The 27082-nt window shown below is 44.1% G+C and overlaps 1 protein-coding gene across 7 annotated transcripts in view; it reads left to right on the top strand.

The window, feature by feature from the left end:
• Positions 1-27082, top strand: part of TPST1 (tyrosylprotein sulfotransferase 1) — a 167395-nt gene that overhangs the window by 28583 nt on the left and 111730 nt on the right. For 3 of the 7 annotated variants that reach the window (XM_027126240.1, XM_027126241.1, XM_027126242.1), the window contains exon 1: positions 20668-20866. The exons of 1 other annotated variant lie outside the window; for it this stretch is intronic. The gene's annotated coding sequence lies outside the window, so the exon portion shown is untranslated. Of the gene's footprint in view, positions 1-20615; positions 20867-27082 lie in introns of those variants that run through there. 3 more of the 7 variants (XM_027126238.1, XM_027126235.1, XM_027126239.1) reach the window with 3 other exon arrangements.

The following is a 27082-nucleotide window of genomic DNA, read 5'->3' as shown; positions in this document are numbered from 1 at the left end:
GGGCCACTCGGAGCTACTCCCTTGGGTACACTGCTTCATCCCAGGAATACCACCAGGGCACATTACAGACACTCTTGGCTTGCAGGACCCAGGCTGAGGACTCTGTTTTTATCTGAAGAAACACTGCCTCTCCTCATCTTGCTTCTGAAAAAAAGAAAAAAAAAAGAGAAAGAAAATATATTTTATGGGATTATCCTTTTAGAAACAAAAGGCGCTGGGAGCCATGGAGATGTGATAGTTGGATCTCCCTCAAGAAAGAACGTGTCCTTCAGCTGCCGGGTGCGCAGGTAGCTGACGGCCTCTAGCTGTCTGCATCTCACGATCTGCCTCAGCTTTCACACTGAGGCCAGGGTCTTACTGGGCAGCCCCAGACCATGATACGTATGACAGGGACACTAGGACCTGGATATTTTTGCCCAACATACCATTCTTCTATGGGCTATCTTTGCTCCCTATCAAGAAAATGAAAAGATAACCCACAGAATGGAAGAAAATATTTGCAAATCTTATGTCTGATAAGTGACTTGTCTGCAGAATATATAAAGAATTCTTACAGGGCAATGATAATAAAAACAAACAAACAAACAAATAATCCAATTAAAATATAGGCAAAAAAGGATCTGAATAGACTTTTCTCCAAGGAAGAAATACAAATGGCCCAAGGGCATGTGAAAAGATGTTCAACATCATTAGCCACCAGGGAAATGCAAATCAAAACCACAATGAGATACCACTTCATATGACCAAGATGGCTAATCAGAAAAACACATGAGTGTTGATGAGGATGTGGAGAAAGTGGAAACCTCAGACACTGCGGGTGGCAGTGTGAAATGGTGCAGCTACGTGGAAAACAGTCTGGCAGGTCCTGAAATGACTGAACATAGGGTTACCATATGACCCAGCAATTCCACTCCTACATACATCCCCATGAGAAATGAAGACATATGTCCACACAAAAACTTGTACACCAATGTCTCAGCAGCATTATTCACAATAGCTGAAAGGTGGAAACAACCCAAATGTCCATCAAGTGAGGAATGGATAAACAAAATGTAGCATACCCGTACAATGAAATGTTATTTGGCCATAAAAAGGAATGCAGTGCTGATACGTGCTACAACATGGATAAACCTTGAAAACATTATGCTAAGTGAAAGGAGCCAGTTACAAAAGACCACATATTATATTATTCCATTTGTATGAAATGTCTATAATAGGGAAATTTATAGAGACAGAGAGTAGATTAATGTTTGCTTAGGACTAGAGGGAGATGGAGGATGAGGGGTAATAATTAAAGGTACAGGATTTAGTTTTTGGAGGTGCTGAAGTTGTTCTCAAATCGACTCTGGTGATGGTTGCGCATATACCTGAATATACTAAAAACCATTGAATGGTATGCTTTAAATGGGCGCATTGTATGGAATGTGAATTACATCTCTATAAAGCTGTTTTTTTTTTTTTAAAGAATACAATGTGAAGAGAACTGTGGTCACAGGGGCATGCATAGAGTGCTGTGACAGCAAATCTAGAAAAAACAGAAAAAAAAAAACCAGACCACCCCAGGCTAGGATGGTCAAGGAAAGTGTTTCAGTGAGGCCCCGAAAACCTGGTGGGACTTAAGAAGAGGTGAGAGGATTCTCAGGGGGAAGCCTGTAATCTGGGACCCAGGTGGGAAGCCTGAAGTGGGGAATGGAGTCCGAGTAGTTAACTTTTGAGTAGCTAGCTTGGACATGGAATACAAAAAAGGGAAGAGAGAAAAGGGAAACGGGAAAGTTCTTATTTGAGCACTACTGCTGTGAGTTGGTTTCGGATTTGTGGAATGTTTAAAGCCAGATCTTTGAGGCTTGGGTACTTGGGTGAGTTCTCCAAGGAATCCTTTTCTTCAGTCACTAGATGTGAAGCAAACACACCTCTCCTTCCAGAAAATTCTCTTCCCAAATTTTCCTCCTTAAATCCAGTTGCCAACCTTTTCAGACCTTTGACGGGGCAAAGAGTTAAGACTAAAGTAACTACTTTTCAGAAACCTTATAAATTCTGTATTTGGTTTTAGCCCAGGGTTCCTCAGCCTCAGAGCCACAGACAATTTGGTTGGATAATTCTTTGCTGTGGGCACTGTCCATGCACTGTAGGATGTTTAGCAGTGTCCCTGGCCTCTACCAGCTAGGTGGTTAACACCCTCCACTTCCAGTTGACAAGCAAAAACATATCCAGACATTTCTCACTGCCAGATGTCCCCTGGGGGTGTTGATGACAAAATCGCCCCAGGTTAAGAACCACTGACCCAGCCCCCTTGCTACTCAAAGTGTGGACCATGGACCAGTACCATAAGCATCACCTGGGAACTTGTTAGAAATGTAAATTGTCAGGCCCCCACCCTAGACCTGCTGAATCAGAATCTGCACTTGAACAAGATGTGTGATTTGTATGCTCATTAAAATGGGAAGCCTGGTCTAGTACACGGCGGCATGCGGGATCTTAGTTCCCTGACCAGGGATCAAATCCATGCCTCCTGCAGTGGAAGTGTGGAGTCTTAACCACTGGACCGCCAGGGAAGTCCCGAAACTGACATTTTTAACATAAAAAGAAAAAAAAAATATCAAGGCCATGGCCTGGCCTTACTGGCACAGTATTCTCTTGCACTGGCCCTTAACTCGGGGCTTGCATTAGAATCTCCACAACCTTCCCCAAACTACATGGGTCTAGGCCCCAGATTTCTGATTCAGTGGGTTCAGGGCCTATGACTTTTGAGACGTCTCTCCAGGTGATGTGTTCTCAGTTAAGGTCCCCTGGGCTAACTTTACTGGGTACTTAGCTGCTTCCTTCCAAATCAACTATCCAAGTTGCAGAATCTCTTGAAAGAGAATAATTGGCTACCAAATGATCCCTGGCCATGTTTCAGAAGCACAAGGGAAATAGGGTCATACTTGAATTCTGGAGTGGAATCTTCTCAGGCCTCCAAACCTGGGGAACTGTTGTCTCTGGGAGTCGCCAGTTGCCGAATCCCCTTCTCTTGCCTGGAGGACCCAGGGAGTTGCTCTTTCTGTCATCACTTCCTGCATTGCACACACCCCTGCTGAAACTCTGGCCACCAAGCTCAGGCATAGCATTCCTTCCAAGAATACCCAGGCTCTCTTAATTTCCTCTGTGTCCTCGGACAAGAGTGGCTGGAAAAAGTGACAGGGCAGGCTTTCTTGGAAAGCAATCTGGCCTGCATCAGCATTAATGAGTAAAATGTGTTCTCATGTGGCTATTCCCCAACAGACAGCACATTCCCAAGCTATTTTAACTCATCGGTTCAGAAATTCTAGAGTCCCCATCCTCAGTCCTTGAGGTCTGGATCCTTTTTCTCCCAGAGAATCAGACCCAGACATCATTGATTAAAGGTTCTATAAGTCTCAGAGAATAGTTCCCTATCTATCATCTATCTGTGTATCTGTCATCTCTCTATCATCATCTAGATATAGATTGACAGTTGCAGAGAGATTTATGTTACAGGGTGTTAAGAAATTCAACTGAGGAAATGTTAAAGATCTTATTGGCTTTATTCAATGATTCCTGAATCGGGCAGCATCCCATCTAGCAGATAGAAAGGAGCTCCCAGGAGCTGTACAGAATAAAAGACTTACTGGCAGAAGGAAGGGGGTAAGGAAGTTAAACTAGCAAAAAGTGGATTGGTTTCAGCAAGGTCACCTTTCTTTAGGGGAGAGAAGGGGTCTATCAGGCAGATTACCTCACTGACCAGGTAATTCCTCATTGACTGATTTAAGATTTGATTTCTAGGAGACGCCAAAAGTATAATTATTATTATTTTCTAATAAGTTTATAATTTGTTTATTTATTTTTGGCTGTGTTGGGTCTTCATTGCGGTGCACAGGCTTCTCATTGCGGTGGCTTCTCTTGTTGCAGAACATGGGCTCTAGGTGCGCAGGCTTCAGTAGTTGCAGCACGCGGGCTCAGTAGTTGTGGCATGCGGGCCCTAGAGCACGTGGGCTTCAGTAGTTGTGGTGCGTGGGCTCAGTAGTTTTGGTTCGCGGGCTCTAGAGCACAAGCTCAGTAGTTGTGGCACACAGGCTTAGTTGCTCCACAGCATGTGGGATCTTCCGGGACCAGGGCTCGAACCCGTGTCCCCTGCATTGGCAGGTGGATTCTTAACCACTGCACCACCAGGGAAGTCCCCAAAACTATAATTAGTAAGTCTCACTTAGGTGTCATGGGGCTTAGTATAAGTGACTCCATTTTGGGCCTGTTGTCTTGTTTTTAACAAAAATAATATGATCTTGATTTAGAAAGTTTGGAACGTGATACAATTTTTACAACCCTGTTAAAGTTTAGTGACCAGAACCTTCTTGGAGCTGTCAAAGTAACTTAGAAAATGCCAACGATAGGCTGCCTTTTAGAATCATAGAAAACTGGACTATCTTTATTATGCTTCCCAAGGCCGTGGAAGCAGGCCATACACCATTTCAGGCCCTGTCCAAAAGAATGCATTTTCCCAGTCTACTTGGTCTTTTATTGTCCTACAAAAGTTAATTTTTTTTTCCTTCACAAATAAACATGCAATTGACCAGTTTCAGTGTGGTAAACACCTGACTTGAAGCTAAAGAGTCACCAATTTTAGTTCAGCTCATCATTCCCACTTCTGTCTCAACTGGGTTAAGTTCATGAGACCTTTGTTTCTTATCACTGACCAGCACTGTCATTTGTATAGTATTTTTCTCTTCAATTAAATATTTAAATAACGACATCAGTTGCTGTCCTGAGAATGATGACCACTGGTGATGCTGAAATGGGACTCTTGGCAGCCACGCAGCACCCCCAGGACTGAAATCATCCAGAGTCAGATGAGAGATAAAAGTGCAAATTCAGGCTCTGAAAAGTGCATTAGGTCTGTCCGTGTATAGTGTATGAAATGTATGAATGTGTAGACTGTTTAAGTCTTGAATTTAGCAAAGTTGAGGACTGTCTGTATATATAGGACAAACCCTTTCCCTGCAGCACCGTATCTCCAAAATTCTTCCCTCCAATCTCCTGAAAACTCAGAGGCTGACTTTCCTATCACTATAACAACCCCTGCCTCATGGTGAGTAGGGTCATTATCAAGAGTGGCAGAAGTGGTGAAGACTTCTAGTATTTCTCCTGAAGTCCCATCTGGAGCTTACATCTTATTTTGGGGGCCTCTTGATATCTTGACCTATGGGACACTTGCCAGTTGGGCCTATAACAGCCCTCGAGTGATCATCTGGGTGATCATAGTGACAAATATGGTAATTAAATTCTAACCAAAGTTTGCCATCCACACATAAAAATAAGACAAGTGCTTAGAATAGATAAATCCTGTGTAAAAAGGAGGATAAGGGCGATCACCTCTGATTAATTATCCCAAGAGAGGCAGCAGAATTCCTGCAGGGGAAGGGAACAGAGTGCTGGCCTGTGCTAGAGAAGGTTCCCTCTAAGGGCACCAGACTGCAGTCCAAATTGTGAGCCTGTTAAGGCCAGGTGCCGAGGCTCACTTACCTGGAATCTGTTTGAGAATACCCGTTTTCAGTCTACCCAACTGCATTAGGTAGGACTCTTGGTTGTGAGTGGTAGAAACTCAAAATAGCTTAAGCCTGAAGATGAATTTATCTTTAAGGAACACTGGACCCTTGGAACCAATGGATCTCTTGGAACATGGGTGTCTTGGAACCCAGGAGCAAGAATGCAACTGGGCCTCAGAAACTATATGGAGTCGGAGACTCAAACACCACCAGCCTCTCTGTCTTGTTTCTATGCCTCTCTGAGCTTCACTCTTTTTTCTCAGCAATGCATCTGCCTCTAATCCTTCAGTCCAGATCATCTGAAACATGATTGTAGAGAGCTCCTAAATTTTATATTTTTACAACCTCAGACACCAACAAGAGCCTGTTTCAATTCTCTATCAGTCTCTGGTTCAAAAAATCTGGGAGAAGGCATTCATTGCATCAGCTTGAGGCAGGTGCCTTCCCTTGAGCCAATCAGCTGTGGGCAGCGGACAAGGTCACATGAAAACCTGGCAGCCTGGAAACAGGAAGCAAGGAGCAAGGGCAGCAACTAAAAGGCGAGCAGTGCCAGCCAGTCATTCCTGTGGGGTGTCCACTGAGCCAACAATCCCACCATTTTGATATCTTCTTTTGTATTCGTTGATCTATGTCTGAGGCTAGAGAAATATGCCATGTTCATAGATTGGAAAACAATATTTTAAGGATCAGTTCTCCCCAAATTGATTTCTAGATTATACATATCCTTATCAAAATCTCAACGTGTTTTTTTCTTCTTTTTTTGGTATTTGTTTCATTTTTAAATTATGATTTTTATTTATTTTGTAAAATTTATTTATGTATTTATTTATAATTTTTAAATGATTATATTCTATTTATTTAGGTCTTTACTTTCTCTTTTTTTTTCAAAACAGACAACTTTTTATTCAAGTATAGTTGATTTACAATGTGTTAGTTTCAGGTTTACAGCAAAGTGATTCAGTTACACATACGTGTGTGTGTGTATATATGTATATATACACACACACACACATATATATATTCTTTTTCCAACTCTTTTCCATTATAGATTATTACAAGATACTGAATATAATTCCCTGTGCTATACAGTAGGTCCTTGTTGGTTATCTATTTTATATACAGTAGTGTATATCTGTTAATCCCAAACTCCTAATTTATCCCTCCCCCTCCCCATTTCCCCTTTGGTAACCATAAGTTTGTTTTCTATGTTTGTGAGTCTGTTTCTCAACATGTTTTTTAATAGAACTTGACAAGCTAATTCTAAATTTATATGAAAATACAAAGGGCCAAGAAGAGCCAAGATAGTGGTCTGTTCTGAAGCTCTGGTCTAGAAATGATCCACTTCTTACTCACTCAAGATGTGACATTTTAAAAAAATGTCAGAAAGAAAGAAAAACTAGCAGCATACTACTCACAGTTTTCACTAAATAAAGGAAGGGAAGGTCAAAAGCAGGCTAGAGCTCCAAAGGCACAGCCAGAAGCTTGTTCACGGGCACACAGGAAGGAAGATCCAGGGGGAAAAGATGACAATTAAGTGAATAACGGGGAGAAACTGTGTGCTATACAGTAGGTGCTGCCTTCCTTCCATCCTCTGACTCTCACGAGAGAGCATCGCTGGTAGCCCACCCTAACTGGAACATACTGGAAAGGGAATTTTGGAGTCTGTAGATCAGCCTAGCCAGCTTGCCACTTCACACATCCCCTGCACTAATGTGAGTGCCGGTTTTGATAGATAATGCCAGGATATAGTCATCAGTCTTACCTTATCCTGCACATCATTGCCAACGGCTGACCCCCAGCTTCTGGCTGTGTCTCTTGTGGTCAGGCTCTTTCCCCTCCAAGTGGCCCTGTCCACCTTGTCCTTTGAGCCCACCTCAAATCCAGCATGTGCGTGTGTTCAGGCCTCTCTGGCTGTTCAAGGCCCAGCTGGTCCCTTTGCTCAGACTCCTCCACCTCACACCCCAGAACTCCGAGCCCCTCCACAGCAGTGCAGAGATTTGCTCTTTGGGGAATGGGGTTCACCCCTGCCCACAAATGTTTCACTTAATCAAGGATTTGTTGTTTTAAAAATGACTTTGCTGGTGACTTTATTTGCATTAAGGGCCTTCACATTCCCCTGCTGCCTGTGGCCTAGAATTGCTGACTTCAGCCCTTCTGGGAGCCGTGGGCATGGAAAAGCCCTGCAGATTCTGCATCCGTATTATGCTCTTTGTGTGTGTGTGTGTGTGTGTAAATATTTTACCAGAATGTAAACAAGGTGTGGGCTTGCTGCCTTGTTCACTGCTGTGTTTCCAGTGCCTGCACAGGGCCTGGCACGTGGTGGGCACTCAATAAACATGTGTCAAATGAATGAATACAGCATACATGCAGATTTCTGTACAAGGACCTGGGTACAATGTGTAAACATCTCTGTGTAGATATGTTATTTTGTGCATGTGCGTGTGTGTGTGTGTATATGTGTGGCAGGGGGAGGACAGAAATATTTGGGTAGGCCCCAAATAGCCATCAGGGACTATTTTAATTACTCCTAATCATCAATATAGAATTTGTTAGAGAAATATGTGGAAAACTAACGTATACACAAGAGCATACATGAATTCCTTCCATGGCAAGTTGACTGGTGGCCCCCAAAAGATATGTACTAACTCCCAGAAACTGTGAGTGTGACCTTATGTGGAAAAAGGCTCTTTGCCGATGTAAATAAGTTAAGGATCTCACTATGAGATCATCTGGGATTGTCTAGATGTCCCTAGGATCCTGCCTCAAATCCAATGACAAGTTTCCTTATAAGAGAGAGGAAGAGGAGGCCATGTGACCGCAGTGGCAGAAACTGGAGGATACGGCCAAGGAAGCCAAGGATTGCCAGCAGCCACTAGAAGCTGGAAGACGCGAGGAAAGATTCTCGCCTGGAGCCTGCAGAAAGAGCCCGGCCCTGCTGACGCCTCGATTTCAGACTTCTGACCTTCAGAACCGTAAGAGAATAAATTCCTTTTGTGTTAAGTCCCCCATTTGTGGTCATTTGTTACGGCAGCCACAGAAAATGAATACACCTTCTGTCCAGCACACAAGAACTCGTGGCCAGTTTGTCCCAGGCTGTGTGTGTCCTGTGGGTGTGCACCCCTTACTTTCCACCGTGACTGCCAGCCCAGGGTTGTGTACAACAGCAGAGCAGATATTTGTAAGGAGTGGAGCAAACAGGCAGGGGGCTGTGAGGGAGCCTGGCTGGGAAGGAAGGCCAGGCCAGGCCCAGAGGTCTGGAACCCTTCAGATTCGCCGGGGGCCCCCTGGAAATATTCTGGAAATAATGCTTCTAAGGCATACCCCCCTCCGCCCCACTGAGCACTAGGGGCCACCAGGGAATAAGGAGGAAAGGATGGTCTTCCTGCTTCCTGCAAACTGGTCCCTCTCCAGGTCATGATTCTGGTGAAGGGGCCAGTACCCTTGAGGCTGCCCTGAGGTGCCTGGCGTGGTGTGACTGCCACCCACACCTCAGTGAGCTGCAGCTCAGCTACCAGCGTTAGCACTCAGACTGCCTGCCCTGCTGTCCGCACAGTTTCCTGTCCCCAGTGCTTTTCCTTCTCTGCCCATCCCGGCTCTGTGATGTCCAGAGCCTCAGCTCCGGGCCGCCGACCAACTCCACTTTCCTTGAAGGATTGGCAGGCACATCAGAGCCAGGCAAGAATCACCATCAGACAGGGAGCAGGATATTTTCATAGTCTCTGAAATGCTAAGTCATTTCAGCAGATTGCTTATAATTATAAAAGGAAAAACTGTAACTTCTCAGTGGAGAAACCCGGCAGATACCTTAACCAGATCATCAAAGTCAACGTCACCAATAATGGGACAAACTGACCTCGTGTGTGCCTCCTGCTGCTGTGTGCTGTGAAAGGCACAGCCTCACTCTCGGGGCCTTCCTGCCCCCCCAAATGCATAACCTGAGACAGCAAAGTCAAGTCAAAGGCTATTTTACAAATAACTAATATGCCTTAAGAATGAAAGAGGGAGAAACTGTCCGATATTGTAAGAGACTAAAGTGATACAACTAAATGCAACACATAGATGATGTGAATCAAAAATGTCACCTGCCCTATCAGTAAACAAAGGATGCTGCAGCCATCAAGCCATCACATTACAGGCACCCCCGAGGGTGAGCCCTGTGGGAACTCAGGATGGGAAAGAACTGGATACTGGCCCTGGATAGCTAAGGTGCCTATCAAAGGAATGATTTCAGTGAGCCCAGACTCTTGCATCTTCCCATATATAGAAAAGCACTAAATTCATTATCTTCAGATGTCTGGTTGTTTTCTTTAATTAACAGGTTTTTTTTTTTTTTTTTTGAGTGTAGAAAGCGAGATTTATTAAGTACACTGCAAGGGAACAGCCGGCAAGACCAGGAGGGTCTGCCAACAGTAATCTTTTGATATGCCAGCTACCAGGTCTTTGTTGCTAAACGCCTGTATACCCTGGATCCTCCCTGACCTCTTTGGAGCTGTCCCTCAGAGCCATCTGCGAGGCTACTCCCGGGCTTGAGTGCTCAGAAAGTCCTCCAAGGGACTTTCCTGGCGGTCCAGTAGCTAAGACTCCGCACTCCCAAAGCAGGGGGCCTGGGTTTAATCCCTGGTCAGGGAACTAGATCCCACAGGCCGCAACTAAAAGATCCTGCATGCTGCAATGAAGACCCAGCACAGGCAAATAAATAAATAAATATTTAAAAAAAAGAAAGTCCTCCAAATAAAACATAATTCTCAACGTTTAGGTTGTACATTTTTTTCAGTAGACAATGAGAATGAAAAAAATGGTTGTGAAGGACATAATTGGGACAATTGGGGAAATTTGAATAGGGACTGTATATGTAGATAGTAAATAGCATCATATCAATGTTAAATTTCCTTCATTGGATCATGGTACAAGAGAATGTCCTTATATTTAGGAGGTACCAATGAAGTATTTAGGGGTAAAGCGACACAAGACACAATGTCTGTAATTTATTCTCAACTGGTTCAATAACTAAAAATAATGATAATTATAGCTAGCTAGCTAGATGGATAGAGAGAGATATTAAAACAATTGTAGCAAATATTAGCAATTGATGAATCAACAGTCACTTGGTAAGGGTACGTATATTGGAGTTAATTGTACTATTCTCACCAATTTTTTTCTAGTTTAAAAAATTTCAAAATAAAGTAAAAAAAAAAAAAACAGCTTTATGAACTATAGAGTTGTAGAACAAAGTGAACTGTTGATTCTTCAGGGAGATGCTGTCCCATCATTCAATTTAATCCATCTCAGCAAACATTCCAAGGCCTCTTATGGGCCCATAAACAGTGTTGGGTGTTGCAGGGAAAATTCCATCCCCCATCTAAGCAGCTTCCTATCTGATGGGGGTGAGGGGCGAGAACCAGACAAATACACAAAGAACAAGAATACAAAGTAGAATGGGAGAAAGGCCTTAAGAAAGGTGTAAATTGGGACACAGGTCACAAGAGTCACAGAGATGAGACCCTTGCGTGTGGAGTTGGCATTTCAGTGTAATGTAAGGTTGGCTGAATTTGCACTGGTAGAGTTGCACTGAGTTTTCACTGGCTGGGTTGAGGAGTACAACACAGGTAGAAGGCTATGCATGAGCACAGGACCAGAGCAGAGACAGGGGCACACTGAGTGGTGAGCAAGTCTTTGTTGCCTTGAGTGCCTTTGTTAAGTATGTGTAGGAAAGGCAGTGCTTGTCTTCTGCTCTTCTTAGGTTCAGTGGCTGTAGCCTGAGAATTAAACGACAAACAGCACATTACAGGCATGCCCTGTTTTTTTGTGCTTCACTTTGTTGTGCTTCACAGATACTGTGTATTTTTTACGAATTGAAGGTTTGTGGCAATCCTGCAAGGAGCAAGTTTATTGGCACCATTTTTCCAACAGCATTTGCTCACTTCATGTCTCTGTGTCACATTTTGCTAATTCTTGTAATATTTCAAACTTTTTCATTATTATGTTTGTTATGGTGATCTGCGATCTTTGATGTTACTGGTTGCTTTTTTTAAATTTGGCTGCGTTGGGTGTTCGTTGCTGCGTGCGGGCTTTTCTCTAGTTGCAGCGAGCGGGGGCTACTCTTTGTTGCCGTGCACGGGCTTCTCATTGCAGTGGCTTCTCTTGTTGTGGAGTACAGGCTGTAAGCGTGGGGGCTCCAGTAGTTGCAGCACGCGGGCTCAGTAGTTGTGGCTCGCGGGCTCTAGAGTGCAGACTCAGTAGTTGTGGCGCACAGGCTTAGTTGCTCCATGGCACGTGGGATCTTCCCGGCCCAGGGCTCGAACCCGTGTCCCCTGCATTGGCAGGCGGATTCTTAACCACTGTGCTACCAGGGAAGTCCTGATTTTACTATTATAATTGTTTTGGGAGCCATGAACTGCACCCATGTATGATGGCAAACTTAATCAATAAATGTATGTGTTCTGTTTCACCAACCAGCCATTCCCCCATCTCTCTCCCTCTTCTCAAGACTCCCTATTCCCTGAGACACAGCAATATAGAAATTAGGCCAATTTATAACCCTACCATGACCTCTTAGTGTTCAAGGGAAAGGGAGAGTTGCATGTCTCTCACTTTACATCAAAAGCCAGAAGTGGTTAAGCTTAGTGAGGAAGGCATGTTGAAGGCCAAGACAGGCCACAAGATAAACCTCTTGAGCCATACAGTTAGCCAAGTTGTGAATGCAAAGGAAAAGTTCTTGAAAGAAATTAAAATTGCTATTCCAGTGAACACACAAATGATGAGAAAGCAAAACAGCCTTTTTGCTGATATGGAAGTTCTTTTTTTTTAACATCTTTATTGGAGTGTAATTGCTTTACAATGGTGTGTTAGTCTCTGTATGTAACTACCAAAGTCAAACAGCTGTATAACAAAGCTGTATAACAAAGCTGTATAACAAAGTGAAACAGCTATACATATACATATATCCCCATATCCCCTCCCTCTTGCGTCTCCCTCCCACCATCCCTATCCCACCCCTCTAGGTGGTCACAGAGCACCAAGCTGATCTCCCTGTGCTATGCGGCTGCTTTATAGAAGAAGTTTTACTGGTTTGGTTAGAAAATCAAATCAGCCACAACATTCCCTTAAGCCAAAGCCTAATGCAGAGCAAGGCCCTAACTCTCTTCAGTTCTGTCAAGGCTGAGAGAGGTAAGGAAGCTGCAGAAGAAAAATTTAAAGCTAGCAGAGGTTGGTTCATGAGGTTTAAGGAAAGAAGCCTACTCCATAGTATAAAAGTGCAAAGTGAAGAGCAAGTGCTGATGTAGAAGCTGCAGCAAGTTATCAAGAAGATCTAGCAAAGATAATAAACGAAGGTGGCTACACTAAACAACAGATTTTTCAATGTAGACAAAACAGCCTTCTATTGGAAGAAGATGCCATCTGAGACTTTCATAGCTAGAGAGGAGAAGTCAACACCTGGCTTCAAACTTCAAAGGATAGGCTGATTCTCTTGTAAGGGGCTAATGCAGCTGGTGACTTGAAGTCGAAGCCAATGCTCATTTACCATTCTGAAAATCCTAGGGCCCTTGAGAATTATGCTAAATTGACTCTGCCTCTGCTCTATAAATGGAACAACAAAGCCTGGAATGACAGCACATTTGTTTACAAATACTGACTACTTTAAGCCCACTGTCGAGACCTACTGCTCAGAAAAAAAGAATTCCTTTCTAAATATTACTGCTTATTGACAATGCACCTGGTCACCCAAGAGCTCTGGTGGAAATGGACAATGAGATTGATGTTGTTTTCATGCCTGCTAACACAACATTCATTCTGCAGCCCATGGATCAAGGAATAATTTTGACTTTCAAGTCTTATGATTTATGAAATACAGCCATAGCTGCCATAGATAGTGATTCCTCTGATGGATCTGGGCAAAGGAAATTGAAAACCTTCTGGAAAGGATTCACCATTCTAGATGCCATTAAGAACATTAAAAATATTTGTGATTCATGGCAGAAGGTCAAAATATCAACGTTAACAGGAGTTTAGAAGAAGTTGATTCCAACCCTCATGGATAACTGTGAGGGGTTCAAAACTTCAGTGGAGGAAGTTACAGCAGATGTGGTGGAAATGGCAAGAGAACTAGAATTAGAAATAGAGCTCGAAGATGTGACTAAATTGCTACAATCTCATGATAAAACTTTAATGCTTGAAGAAGTGCTTCTGTATGAGCAAAAATGTAGTTTCTTGAGGTGGAATCTACTCCTGATGAAGATGCTGTGAAGACTGTTGCAACGACAACAAATGATTTAGAATATTATATAAACTTAGTTGATAAAGCAGTGGAAGGGTTTGAGAGGACTGACTTCAATTTTGGAGGAAGTTCTACTGTGTGTAACATGCTATCAAACAGTATTGCACGGCTACAGAGAAATCATTCATAAAAGGAAGAGTCAGTCAGTGCAGCAGACTTCATCGTTGTCTTATTCTTAAAAATTGTGCATTTTGAGACGCTTCACATTCTGTCTATGGAATATGTATCTCTCTAAATAAACTTCCTCTCACTTAACTATGGCTCGCTCTTAAATTCTTTCCTGTGCAAAGCCAGGGACCCTCCCTTGGCGGTCCCAGGGACTCATCCGAGACCTGGGATATGACCATTCTCTCATCCCCATTCTCCTGCAACAGTTGCATGTCCCAAATTGCAGTTCTTTGTGGCTCCTTGATAAACTCATTTTGCTGATAAAAATAACTGGCTCTTTCATTGTTTTAGATTAACAAATATAAGCTGAATAAAGTCAGCTGGGACTGACTTGTTCACTGCTGTGTCCTCAGCACCTAGAACAGTGCCTGGTGCAGGACATTGGTAAATCCCAAGTGCTGGAGTCCCCCAGATCCTGCTGGGAGTAGCACGCTCTTCGAAGAAGCTGCTTGCCCTAGGAAAGGGACCTGGGAGGGTGACAAGAAACTGGTAGCCTCTGCAGCCTCTTTAACCAGGGAGGGAAAACCAAAGCCACAGGAGAAAATGGCCCTCTTGAATTAGACCACAGGAGGTCTGAGCAAGCTCTGTCCAAGAGGCAGGGCCCAGGAAAAGTCTGCACTGGTGTCATGGGTCGGCATCCATGGGCAGAGAAGGTTTGCCTGCTCCCTGGAGCACCTCCCATCGGGGCTCCTCCCCTCCCTGGAGCTTTTCTCCTCTGAGGGTCAGAGACTTGCCTCAGATGGAGGCAGACGCTGTAGCTACTCTAGCCAATACTCAAAAGCACCCAGCATCTCTCTTTTGCGTAACCTAAACCCCTCATCCTGAACTTCCAACTCAGTGGTTCTGACACCTGGTAGGGGAGCAGAATTTACCTGGGAGCTTTTTTTTTTTTTTTTTTTTTTTAATGTAGTGTAACAAACATACAGAATAGTGCTCATGTGTGTATAGGTTGATGAATTTTCACAAAGTGACCAAACCAGGTAGTTCCCAAGTCAGGAAACAGGATGTCATCAACTAGCCTCTCTGAAGTTCCCCAAGTGCCACCTCCTAGTCGCTACCCCCATCTCTTTCCCTTGGGAGTCGGGGGGATCCTTCTCCCAGAGTGTCTGCTTCATAAAACTGACCTGATGCCCCGTGTCTATTTTACAAAGCTGCACAGGTGGTTTACTTGCATAGCTAGGTTTGGCAACTCCTCCTGGAAGTCATATAATCTTCTTTGTTGTAAGTGGAACCAGAGGCAGCTTCGCTCCCAGCGTTCGGCTCAGCACCAGTAGCTGTCTAGCTAGGTTTACCCGTGAAGCAGCGGGCATTTCCTGCATCTGGGGTCTGCAGAGCCCGGGGGGGCAACTTCTGGACTCAGGAAGCCCAATTGGTTGGTTCCAGCCTGGGCATGTGGCCCTCCCTCCCCGGCGGGAGTTGCATGAAGAGGTATTTTTGGAAGGTGCAGGAATTCTGTAACCATTTGGAAAATGCCTGCTCATAGGCTGGGCTGGATTCTCATTTTAAAATGATGATGTGGCTGAGCGGCCTGACCTGGCCAGTTTTCCTGGATCTAGGGGTGGGGAAAGTAAAGAGGCATGCTCATTTTTTCCTCTTTTTCTTTAAATTGTATCACCATTTTCTTTTTGTCTCGAATTCCTCTAACCCACAAGCTTCAAGAGAATTGTGAGGCGTCTCCTGCAGTTCATGGGCTCTTTGATGCTGCTCGCAGGTAAGTGTTTCATCGTGTCTCAAGTCAGCCAGGGCTCTGGGGTCACTTCAAGTCGAGTGCAAGTTTAACCCTCAATTCCCCATCAAGGATCTTTGGCTCTGGAGGCCTCACCTGGAGTCTCCCTGCCCTTCCAGGCAGGACCCTGAGTGCCCTCCTACTCTCTTCCCTGTGTTTCTCTCTGCTTTGCCCTGCTGCCTTCATCTTTATCGAGAGCAGCAGCTTTTGTTTTTTTTAATTAAGTATAGTTAATTTACAACGTTGAGCCAATTTCTGCTGTACAGCAAAGTGATTCAGTTACACATATATATACATTCTTTTTTATATTCTTTTCCATTATGGTTTATCACAGGATATTGACTATAGTTCCCTGTGCTGTACAGTAGGACCTTGTTGTTTATCCATTCTCTATATAATAGTTTGCATCTGCTAACCCCCAACTCCCACTCCATTCCATCCCTCCCCCTCCCCCCTTCCCCTTGGCAACCACAAGTCTGTTCTCTATGTCTGTGCATCCCTTTCTGTTTCGTAGGTAAGTTCATTTGTGTCATAGTTTAGATTCCACATATAAGTGATATCATATGATATTTGTCTTTCTCTTTCTGACTTACTTCACTTTGTATGATAGGTCCATCCATGTTGCTGCAAATGGCATTATTTCATTCTTTTTTATGGCTGCGTAGTATTCCATTGTATATATGTACCACATCTTCTTTATCCATTCATCTGTTGATGGATATTTTGGTTGCTTCCATGTCTTGGCTATTGTGAATAGTGCTGCTATGAACACAGGGATGCATGTTTCTTTTTGAATTGTAATTTTGCCTGGATATATGCCCAGAAGTGGGATTGCTGGATCATAAGGCAACTCTATTTTTAGTTTTCTGAGGAACCTCCATATTGTTTTCCATAATGGCTGCACCAACTTACATTCCCACCAACAGTGTAGGAGTGTTCCCTTTTCTCCACACCCTCTCCAGCATTTGTTATTTGTAGACTTTTTAATGATGGCCATTCTGACCGGTGTGAGGTGGTACCTTACTGTAGTCTTGATTTGCATTTCTCTAATAATTAGCGATGTTGAGAATCTTTTCATGTGTCTGTTGGCCATCTATATGTCTTCTTTGGAGAAATGTCTATTTAGCTCTGCAGTTTTTGCTAATCATCCATTCACTCACCCATCCATTCATTCAACCAGGGCCAGGCCCTGTGCTGGGGACAGCATGGAGGGTCAGGCTGACCAACCATCTTCTGTCATCACCATTTCTGCCCTTACCCTTGACAACTCTTTGTCCCCACTTCTCCACTTCCTCCCAAGGCCATGTCCATGCTCTCTGAAGGACCTCTGTTCCTTCCCTTGCATGGCAAAGGTAGCCTGCCCTCTCCATTATCTGCGTCCAAACCCCTTGCTCCCGACCCTCATTTCCAGCTCCCTTGGGCTGAGACAGAGAATACAAAAGTAGAACGTGGCATGATTCTCTTCCCCAATTTTCCATTTCTGAGATCCTCCCCATCCCATCCACCTTCCACCTCCACCACTATCCTCTCTCCATGCCAGATCCTGGAATGGAAGTGCCATGAGTGGGGAGCTGCTGTACTTTTGTCTTTCCAGGGAATTCCCTGGCAGTCCAGTGATTAGGACTCTACGCTCTCACTGCCAGGGCCCCAGGTTTGATCCCTGGTCGGGGAACTAAGATCCTGCAAGCCATTCGGCGTAACCAAAAAAAAAAAAAAGAAACCAAAGCAAAGCCAACAACCTCCCAAAATAAAAGTGCTGGAGGGCTGGGCTACCTCTTCAGTTCTCCTCAAAGCCTGAACATTCTTAGGTGTGTTGCACGGAGACTCTCCTTCCAGGAGGTGAGATGACTGTAGGAAGGTGTCCTCACTTACTCTCAGCCAGGCCTTCTTGCTGGGAGATGACTCCCTGAAGTAGAAGCCGGGCAAATTTTGAACTAGAAGACGACAGTGGCTTCCGGGTACTCACTGGGGTGTCTTCCTCTCTTTCCTTGGGCCTACCAGCCTGTTTGGAAGAAACAATCTCTGAGCCTTTGAACTGTCTATCAGCCAGGGGATGAAGCTGTCTAGGCCCTCAGGTGAGGTTCTCTGAGTCTGAGCTGATCACCTGCAAGAGGTAAAGCTGGGGAGAGAGAAAATAGATCCAGAGTGTTCAGAGTATGTGTACTCAGTATGAGACTTACTAAATGACACAGAGCAATACATATGTCACATAAACCAGATATTCATATAGGCTTGATCAGTGAGTTTTCCAGAAAAGAGTTCTTTTCTTAAAAAAAATTATGTATTTATTCATTTTAAATAGGTAATGCAAGCACAGGGCACAACATTTTAAAAAGTGCCAAAGAGTATATACATAGTGAAAAATAAATGTCTTTCCCTCTCCTGTACCCAAGTTTTTCAGTTTCCCTCCCAGAAACAACCACTGTTGCCAGTTTACTGTGCATCCTTTTGGAGATTGTCTCTGAAATTTACAAGGGTGTGTGTGTGTGTGTGTGTGTGTGTGTGTGTGTGTGTGTGTGTATGTACTTGAAAAAAATACAAATGGACATATTATATATACTGTTTTTAACATTGTTCTTTTCACTTAAGAGTATATTTTGGAGACTTTTTTCTTAACATATATGGGTTGGGGGTAGATTTGGAAAGCAGAAAAACTTGTTCCCATATGACCCTGAGCTTTGCTTCAGATCAAGCAGCTCCTTGTTTGGGGCTGTTTTTTTTACAGACAGTGTGGTCCCTGGGCCACCTGAAGCTGTCTTGCTCAGGGAGACATCCTGCCACAGAACGGGCAGGGAGTCAACCTCCCTGCCAGACTTCTCTGGGATTCATGTCCCCGCTTCTTACTGAATTCCTCACGTTTGGAATTTGTTCTCAGAGTTTATATGTGAGATACCAGCAGCAGGCCCCCACCTGGCTGCTCAAATTTTTGTTTTCAGGTCTTGTAGGTAGGTGAAGTATTTTCTGGGTATTGTGGAGGTCATCTCAGAGCTGCATTTCTGGCTTGTGGAGAGACGATGGCAGGGGCTGTGTTTAAGGGATTAACACTCCATGGTGCTGGCCATGGCTTCAAGATTAGGCAGGTCAGGGTGAGCTGTTTCCCTGAAAGGGTCTGGAATGCAGGGAGTGGAATGGGACACAGCTCTTACTTGAAGTTAAAAGACTTGTTAAACAAACGACTTTTGGTGCAGATGTATCTAGAATCACCTTGTAGAATGCTGTGTCCTTTCCCTTTCCTCTTGCTTTCTGCCTGCCGACGTTGTTCATTTTCTTTTGGTGAGCTTTGTAATCCTAGTGGATCATTTCTGACGCACCAAAGCAGCTTGGGTCAAATCAGATCATCTTCTTCATTTGATTTAAATGTTCCATAGAAAAATATTGTGGTGGGTATTTCTTTAAATTTCCTCAGGTCAAACTGCTTACAAGGTTTTGCCAATTGAATAAAGAGAAAACAGTTAGATATACTGAGCCCTGGTTCTTAGAGCGGCATCACAGCCTGGGGCTTTCAGAGGTTTGTTACCTTATTTGCTCTTTTTAAAAAATAACAGCTTATTGAGATATAATTCACATACCATACAATTCACCTACTTTAAGTACACAATTCAATTTTTTTGGATATTCACAGAATTGCACAATCATCACCACAATCAATTTTAGATGATTTTCATCAATCACTCCCCCCGCAAAAGCCCCATAGCCATTAGCAATCACTTTCCATTTCCCCCCAATCTCCTCAGCCCAAGGCATCCACTAATGTACTTGCTTTTTCTATGGATTTGCCTATTCCGGACATTTCATATAAAGGGCCTCATATAATATGTGGTCTTTTGTGACTGGCTTCTTTCACCTAGCACGATATTTTCAAGATTCATCCTGTTGTAGCATGTATCAGAACTTCACTTCTTTTTATGGCCCAATAATATTCCATTGTGTGGATTTGCCATATTTTACTTATCCATTAATCAGTTGATGGACATCTGGGTTATTTCCACTTTATTGGCTACTATGAATAACGGTGCTATGAACATTCGTGTACAGATTTTTGTGTGGACTTCACTTGATCTTTACAGCAACTCTCTGAGGTACATATTCTACAGACCTCTTTCTATAGATAACAAAGCTCATTCCAAGACGGTAGATAGGCATCGTGAATAAAGCTGTTATATTCCTGAGCCTATGCTTTTTCCAATGTATGTTCATGGAGTTGAAATAATTGCTTTGACAGAACCTCGTGTGGATATACCTGTAGGTATTGTGAACACGAACGGGTATTTTTCAGTTGTGAAACTTCAGCCCTCTCCCCAATGTCCCCCATCTCTTTGCCCTTTTCTCCTTTCCTAGTTTTCACTTCTTTCTTTCAAGTATCAGTTCCCCGCCCCTGTGGTGGGGACAGAATCTATCACTCACTTTGGTGTGTAATGAAATGTGTGAATTTGATATTTATATTTTTGAGTCACCTCAATGAGATGAAAGCTCCTCTGCCAGCAACAGCACAGAGGTGGTTTCTGAAGCAAGGACAAGCAGAGAGAGGATTTCTTGGAAAAGCTCATTCTCCTGTCCTGTCCCAGGGTTTCAAGGCTGAAAGGCACCCACGCTGGAGGTTGGGGCTACGGTGGACAGCCACCTGCCCCCGTCTCGCCTCCAGCTAGGTCGCGCGCACCGTTGCTCGGCAACAACCGGCTCACACAGGTGGCGGCCCCAGAACCCCGCGGGGAGCGCGCACACGCAGGGACGCAGGGACGCCCGGGCGGCCCCGACGTCAGACCCACCCCGCCCCTCAGCGCCTGTCAGACCGGGAGGGAGGCCGAGCCCCGCCCCCCTCGGGGGGGAAGGCAGCCAGCGGAGCCCACGAATCAGAGAGTCCGACATATCCCCCGGCCGGGCGCCGGGCAACCAATCGCCGCACGTGTGTGATCCCGCGCCCGTCCGGGAGGGCGGCTGCAGGCGCTAAGGCGGCGACTGGGGGAGTCGCTGCTGAGGCGGCCGCGGGCCCGGGTCGCGTCGGCGTAGCTCCGCGCGGCCGAGCCGGGCTGGCAGCAGCTGGCGCCTGGCGGTGAGGGCGGGCTCCCGGATGGGTGGAATGGCCCTCACCTAGGGCGGTGGGAGAAGCAGCTGAGCCGAGGATGCTGGGGAGGCGGCGCGGCGGCTCCTCACTCATCCCAGGTAAGGGAGACGCCGCGCTCGCTGCGGCTCGGGTCGGAGCGTCGCCCCGGCCCCGCTGTGCTCCCTCCGCCGCTCACCTAGCTCCGAGTCCCGGCCGCCTCTGTCCAGGCATCCCTCGGCCCCAGTCGCCGCCGGCCGCTGCATCTCCCCTCTGCCCTCGGGCGGTTGTCCAGCTCCGCCCCCTCAGCGCAGAGCCCGGCGGCCCGGCGCCCACCCCTTCCCCCAGCGCCGGCGTTTCCCTGTCTCGGGCTTCCTTTTAGCCCGGCTCGCCCCCGCCGTGGTCGGCCTCCCGCCCTCTCCCGCCCCCTCCGCGCCTTTCCCTCTCTCTCGCGGGGCTGGCATCGTTTCCCAGACCCCGCGGTCCTTCGGGGCGCCTGCCGGGGATGAGACGCCCTGGCCCCCCCGGATTGGACTTTTGCCCTCACCTATACCCGGGCTTCCCTTCCTCAGTCTCACCCTATCCTTGCCTCCTATACGGTGTCCTCTGGACATTTCACTCGCGCCCCCCCACCCCCATGCCAAGTATTCCTGGGTTTTGCCCTTTTGCTCCCAGTTGCCTTCCTTTCCCAACTCGCCCCTTCTCCCTTCGCTTCCATCAACCACCGTCGCTAGCACTTGTTTTCCTTTACACTGAAACCTTCACACACTGCGACTCTCCTGAATGCCCGGTCTGTAGTTTTAACACCGTAGTTCGTCTTTCAGTGAGCTGCACCCATAACGTGTCAAGTGTATTGCCCAGAGTCTGGCACACAGTAGGCCTGGTACATGGTAGGTGCTCACACGTCTTACCATCTTCCTCCTTCCAGGCCTTTGTACTCTCCACATGGTGGTAGCAAGAGGTCCAGCATCCAAAGGGAATTGATGCGCTACCTGAAGAGTGGTATAGGAGGTGGCGGGATGAATTAGTGAACTCCAAGTGTGATAGAGATTACATTGTCAGTTACTTACTGCAGTCATCCCGAAGAACTGAATTCTGCTCTCTTTGTGCCATGTGTTGTTTTATAATAATTGGCTTTGTAAAGTATTCTTAACAATGTTTGCAATGTAATTGCCCCCTTAAACCCCCCCCAATCTGGTGTTTGCTGAACCTTTATTTTTTAGGGAAGAAATAGCCCCTAACTCCTAGTTGAAATAGCATTGTGTGTAAGAAGTATTTCACATGTTTATCTCCCAGCTGGATAGTCCAGTCTGCAGTGAATTTTCATCCTTTAAGAGTCTTCCGGGAGGAATCAGGTTCAGATTTCTTGGAATCAACTATTGAAGGGACCAAAATGCTTAGGAGTGGAAGTTCTGACAAGTTCTCTAAGAGTGAAAGAGAAATTAGCCACTCCCGTCCCCCTTTCTGGCTCTCAGAGGAAATGACTATAGTCGATTTTTAAAAAGAATAAAATAAGTTTGACTTTTTAAAATTATAAAAGCAGTGTTACTGGCCTCAAGCCATTCTTGCCACATTTGCTCTGATGGTTTCCAAGCCTGGATGAATCAAACAGTCGGCTTTTTCTGCTCCTTGGGTCTCCAGAGCAGGCTGGAGGAAAGTGTGTAACAGCCGCTGGTGCTGTTCTAGACTTCTGGATCCCAACTTCACTTGCACTGTCTGGAGATGCTTTGACTTACTCCTCAGCTTCCTTTTATGTACCCACACCTAATTGCTGTCTGTAGGTTTCTACCGTTCTCCTTTCCTTGTCCTACTCTTGACTTCTCTACATTGCTCATCTTGTCTCCTACTTCACAGAAGAAATTGGTGGGCATCAGCCCTGAACTCTTAAGTGTGTGTCATTTTTCTGTGTGCTTATACCTCTCTGATATCTGATCTCCTTTCCTTTTACCAGAGGAAGGTGTTACTTTCTAAGGCTGACTGACATCTTTCCTATTCTATATTCTCTCTCTTTTTCTCAGCCTGCACACATGCTCAGGTTTTCACCAACGAAAACAAACAAAAACAAAACATTGCCTTGATATGCTTTCCCTCAGATTAATGTGGTATTCCTTAGGGTTTTACTTTCTGTTCTTTTTTCTGTCCTCTAATTTCCTTGTGTGAGTACACTTCCCTTCATGGCTTTAAGTAGCACCTGTATATTTTTGGTTTTCAAAGATGTATATTCAGTCCTCATTTTTCTTGAACTTTCAGGTGTTTCGTATTTTCGTCTGTCTATTGGGTAACTATACTTGGATACTTGGTACTCCAAACTTGGTTATTTTTTCCTTTCTCTTCCCTCATCTTGCTCATCCACAAGCTTCCTATTTTAGGGTCTTCACCCTAGAAACCTTAGAATCCTCTTCTTTCCTATCATTAAGTCTACCATAGATCCTATTGTTCCTACCTGAAATTCTTTTCTTTCTCTCCTCATTGCCAGAAGATTGGTTGAGGTCTGGGTTATGTTTTTCCTGAACAGAGTAGGCCGTTTTCAACCCAGGCTCTACTTTAAAACCACCTGGGGAGCTTTTAAAGGTTAAGGATGAGGGGATCAAGGCATCCAGGAGATCTGATTCTTGGTCTGGTGTGGGGCCAGACCTTTTCATTTAAAAAATGTTTCTCCTCTTGTAAAAATAAAATACAGTGTGTGTGTATGAAAAAAAGAAGTTTCTCATGTGGCAGTAACAGGCAGCTAGGGCTGAGAACTGGCTTGAGAGCTCTAAGAGGGAGTGAGAACCCTGAGGAACTATATATAGCATTTAACTCATCCTTTATAAATCAGCATAAATGTCACTTTTGTTGGCATGGTTAGTTGCCTACTTTCCTGATATTTTGTACATGTACCTATTAAACTACTTATCACATTTTATTTAAATTATTTCTCATGGGCCCATTTTTGTCATGACTAGGAGTTCCTGGAGGTCTGGGATTATGCCTAAAGGTAAACTACTGTTTCTTATACTACTCGGAGCACTTCTGATACCAAACATGTAGGTCTTCCCCTCACATTAAATACTTCTCCAACTCTCCAGGCTACAACTGGGTATTCTACAATTCAACTTAATTATTACTAGCTACCTGGATTTAGTGCAGACCCCACAGATTTAGGACTCAGTCCTGCACGACTCCTCCCAACTTCAGACCAGTCACAAGTCCTAGATTGTGACCTGTACTTCTGACCAATTGGGTATAAACTGGGGCTTCCCACAGCTCCCTCCTCAGGTCAGTAATTTGCTATAATGGCTCACAGAACTCAGGAAAGCTCTTTACTTACCTTTACCCATTTACTGTATTATAAAGGCTGTAACTCAGGAACAGCCAGATGGAAGAGATGCATAGGGCAAGGTATGTGGGAAGGGGCATGGAGCTTCCATGAGCTTCCATGCCTCTTCTGGGCTCGCCATCCTCCCAGCACCTCAGTGTATTCACCAGCCTGGAAGCTTTCCCAACCCCTTTATTTAGGATTTTCATGGAGGCTTCATTACGTAGGCATACTTGATTAAATCACTGGCCGCTGGTTATTAGCTTCTTTCCCCTTCCAGAGGTCAGGGGTTGATTCCTCTGGCAACCAGCTCCCATTTTCCCAGATGTGGTTGAAAGGACCCTATTATGAATAACAAAAGATGTTCCTCTCACCCCTATCAAGAAATTTAAGGGTCTTAGGAGCTCTATGCTAGGAACCAGGGATGAAGATTGATACACTGTTCTATTCTACAATAAATCTTATAATATCACAATATCACAGTGCCATATTTATCTGTTCATCACTGCCTTGCACAATACTTGGTATATTTTAGAAATGATAAAAATTGGCTGAATGAATCAGTTGGTAAATAATGTAAAACAGATCACTGAATTCACGGTTTTGCAAGCTGACCAGCTGTTTCTTTTTTGGCTGCTTAACAGGTCACTGGTCATACCTGCACAGTCATTCTTGTTTTAAAAACACACACACTCTATAAATTAGAGTGCATTAAGAGAAATATTTGCTCTTATGCTTTGGCTTTTAAGATGGTTAAACTATGACAGTATTATAGAGGTTCATTCAGGCTTCCTCTTTAGCAGATACTATTTAAAATAGATTTTATTTCATATGGTTGAAGCAGATATATCTTTTTTAAACAAATAGCTCTGATTTTAGGCTTATAAGCTTTGGAATCTTTAGAACAAAAACTGTCCAATTGATAAAGATCTTGAACAGTGGCAGAACTTTCTTTTTTTTTTTTTTTTTTTTGCGGTACACGGGCCTCTCACTGTTTTGGCCGGACGCACAGGCTCAGCGGTCATGGCTCACGGGCCAGCCGCACCGCGGCATGTGGGATCTTCCCGGACCGGGGCACGAACCCGTGTCCCCTGCATCGACAGGCGGACTCTCAACCACTGCGCCACCAGGGAAGCCAGAGCTTTCTTTTTAACTAAGAGAATTAAGGAAGTAGGATTAAAGCCATCTACCTATGTGAATAGCATTGGTGATGGTGAGGGGGGAAAATCTGTAATTCTCAAATATTTAATTACTGTTATAGGAAAAACTTGTAATTGCTCATATATTAATATCAGCATATTTTATAATTCCTCAGAGCTAAGATGTAAACTGTAGAGTAGTTTGCCGTTTTTTAGTTTTTAGTTTTTTTTTTTTTTTTTTTTTGGCCATGCCGGGCAGCTCTTGGGGTCTTAGTTCCCCGACCAGGGGTCGAACCCTAGCCCCTGGCAGTGGGAGCGCTGAGTCCTAACCACTGGACCACTGGAAACCAATGGATTCCCTGTTTCTTAGTTTTCTTAAGACTTTGTCAGCTATGTCTCTTTATAGAATTTGTGGTTGACAGGTCTTTACTTTCAGCATTTGAAAAATGCCACTTCCTTCAGATATCCATGATTTCAGATGAGAAATCTTCTGTCATTGGGATTTGTGTTTCCCTATAGCTAATGTATTCTCTCTTCCTGGCTGCTTTAAAGATTTTTTCTTTGTCTTCAGTTTTCAGAGGTTTAATTATGGTACGTCTTAGCATGGATTTTTTTGGGTATATCCTATTTGGAATTCTGTTAGCTTCTTGAACTGTGAGTTAATGTCATTTGCCAAATTTGGGATATTTTCAGCCATTTCTTAGAATAACTTTTCAGCCCCACTCTCTTTTCTTTCTGTGACTCTGATGATACAAATATTAGGTCTTTTGTTACTGTCCTACAGGGCATGAGGCATTCTTTTTTTTTTCCTCTGGTGCTCAGATTGGGTAATTCTTAATGTTCTACTTCTAGTTTCAAGTTTGCTCCTTCTTTCTTCTGTCATATTCATTCTGCTGTTGAGCCCATCCAGTGAGGTTTTGTTTTGTTATTGTATTTTTCAGTTCTGTGACTTCCATTTGATTTTTTTCTGTTTGTCTTCTCTTTCTTTGATAATATTTTCTATTTTGTTTGTTTTGTTTCAAGAATATGTCTCATTGCTCATTAAAGCATGATGACTGCTATAAAATTCTTGTCAGATAATTCCAACATCTGATTCATCTTGGTGTTAGTCTATGTTAATGTCTTTATTCATTCAAGTTGTGATTTTCCTGGTTCTTGGTGTGATGAGTGACTTTTGATTGTGTCCTGGACAGTTTTGATATTTTTGTTAGGAGACTCTGGATCCTATTTAAATCTTTTATTTTATAGGTGAGAGAGATTAAAAGTTATAAACTTCCAGTTATAAAATAAATAAATCTTGGGGGTGTAATATACAGCATAGGGAATATAGTCAATAATATTGTAATAACTTTGTATGGTGACAGCTGGCAACTAGACTTATGGTAGTGATCATTTTGTAATGTATAAAAATATTGACTCACTATGTTGTACACCTGAAATTAATATAAATTGTAAGTCAGTTACACTTCAATTAAAAAATGCCTTCTATTTTAGTAGGCAGTCACCCTAAAAAGTTTAATGTGTAGGGCCCAGCCTACTTTCTTTTTTTGGTAGCAGCTTTATTGAGCTATAATTCACATACCATACATTCACCCATTTAAGGTGTAAATTTTTTTTAGTACATTACAGGGTTGTGCAACCCTTACTACAGTCAATTTTAGGACATTTTCAAGAAACTGCACACTCCTTACCTGTCACCTCCAACTCTCCCACTTGTCATCCCCTCCATCCCTAGGCAACTGCTACTCTGTTTTCTCTCTGTATAGATTTGCTTATTCAGGACATTTCATATAAATGTAATCATACAATATGTAGTCCTTTGTTACTGGTTTCTTTCACTTTGCATGTTTTCAAGGTTCTTCCATGTTGTAGAATGTATCAATATTTTATTTCTTTTTCTT

The sequence above is a fragment of the Aethalodelphis obliquidens genome, unplaced genomic scaffold (genome assembly GCF_003676395.1).
Source record: "Aethalodelphis obliquidens isolate GAN/ISIS:26980383/991018 unplaced genomic scaffold, ASM367639v1 scaffold30, whole genome shotgun sequence".
Taxonomy (NCBI): domain Eukaryota; kingdom Metazoa; phylum Chordata; class Mammalia; order Artiodactyla; family Delphinidae; genus Aethalodelphis; species Aethalodelphis obliquidens.
Note: the sequence above shows the minus strand (reverse complement) of the source record. Positions and strands in the feature narration are given on the sequence as shown.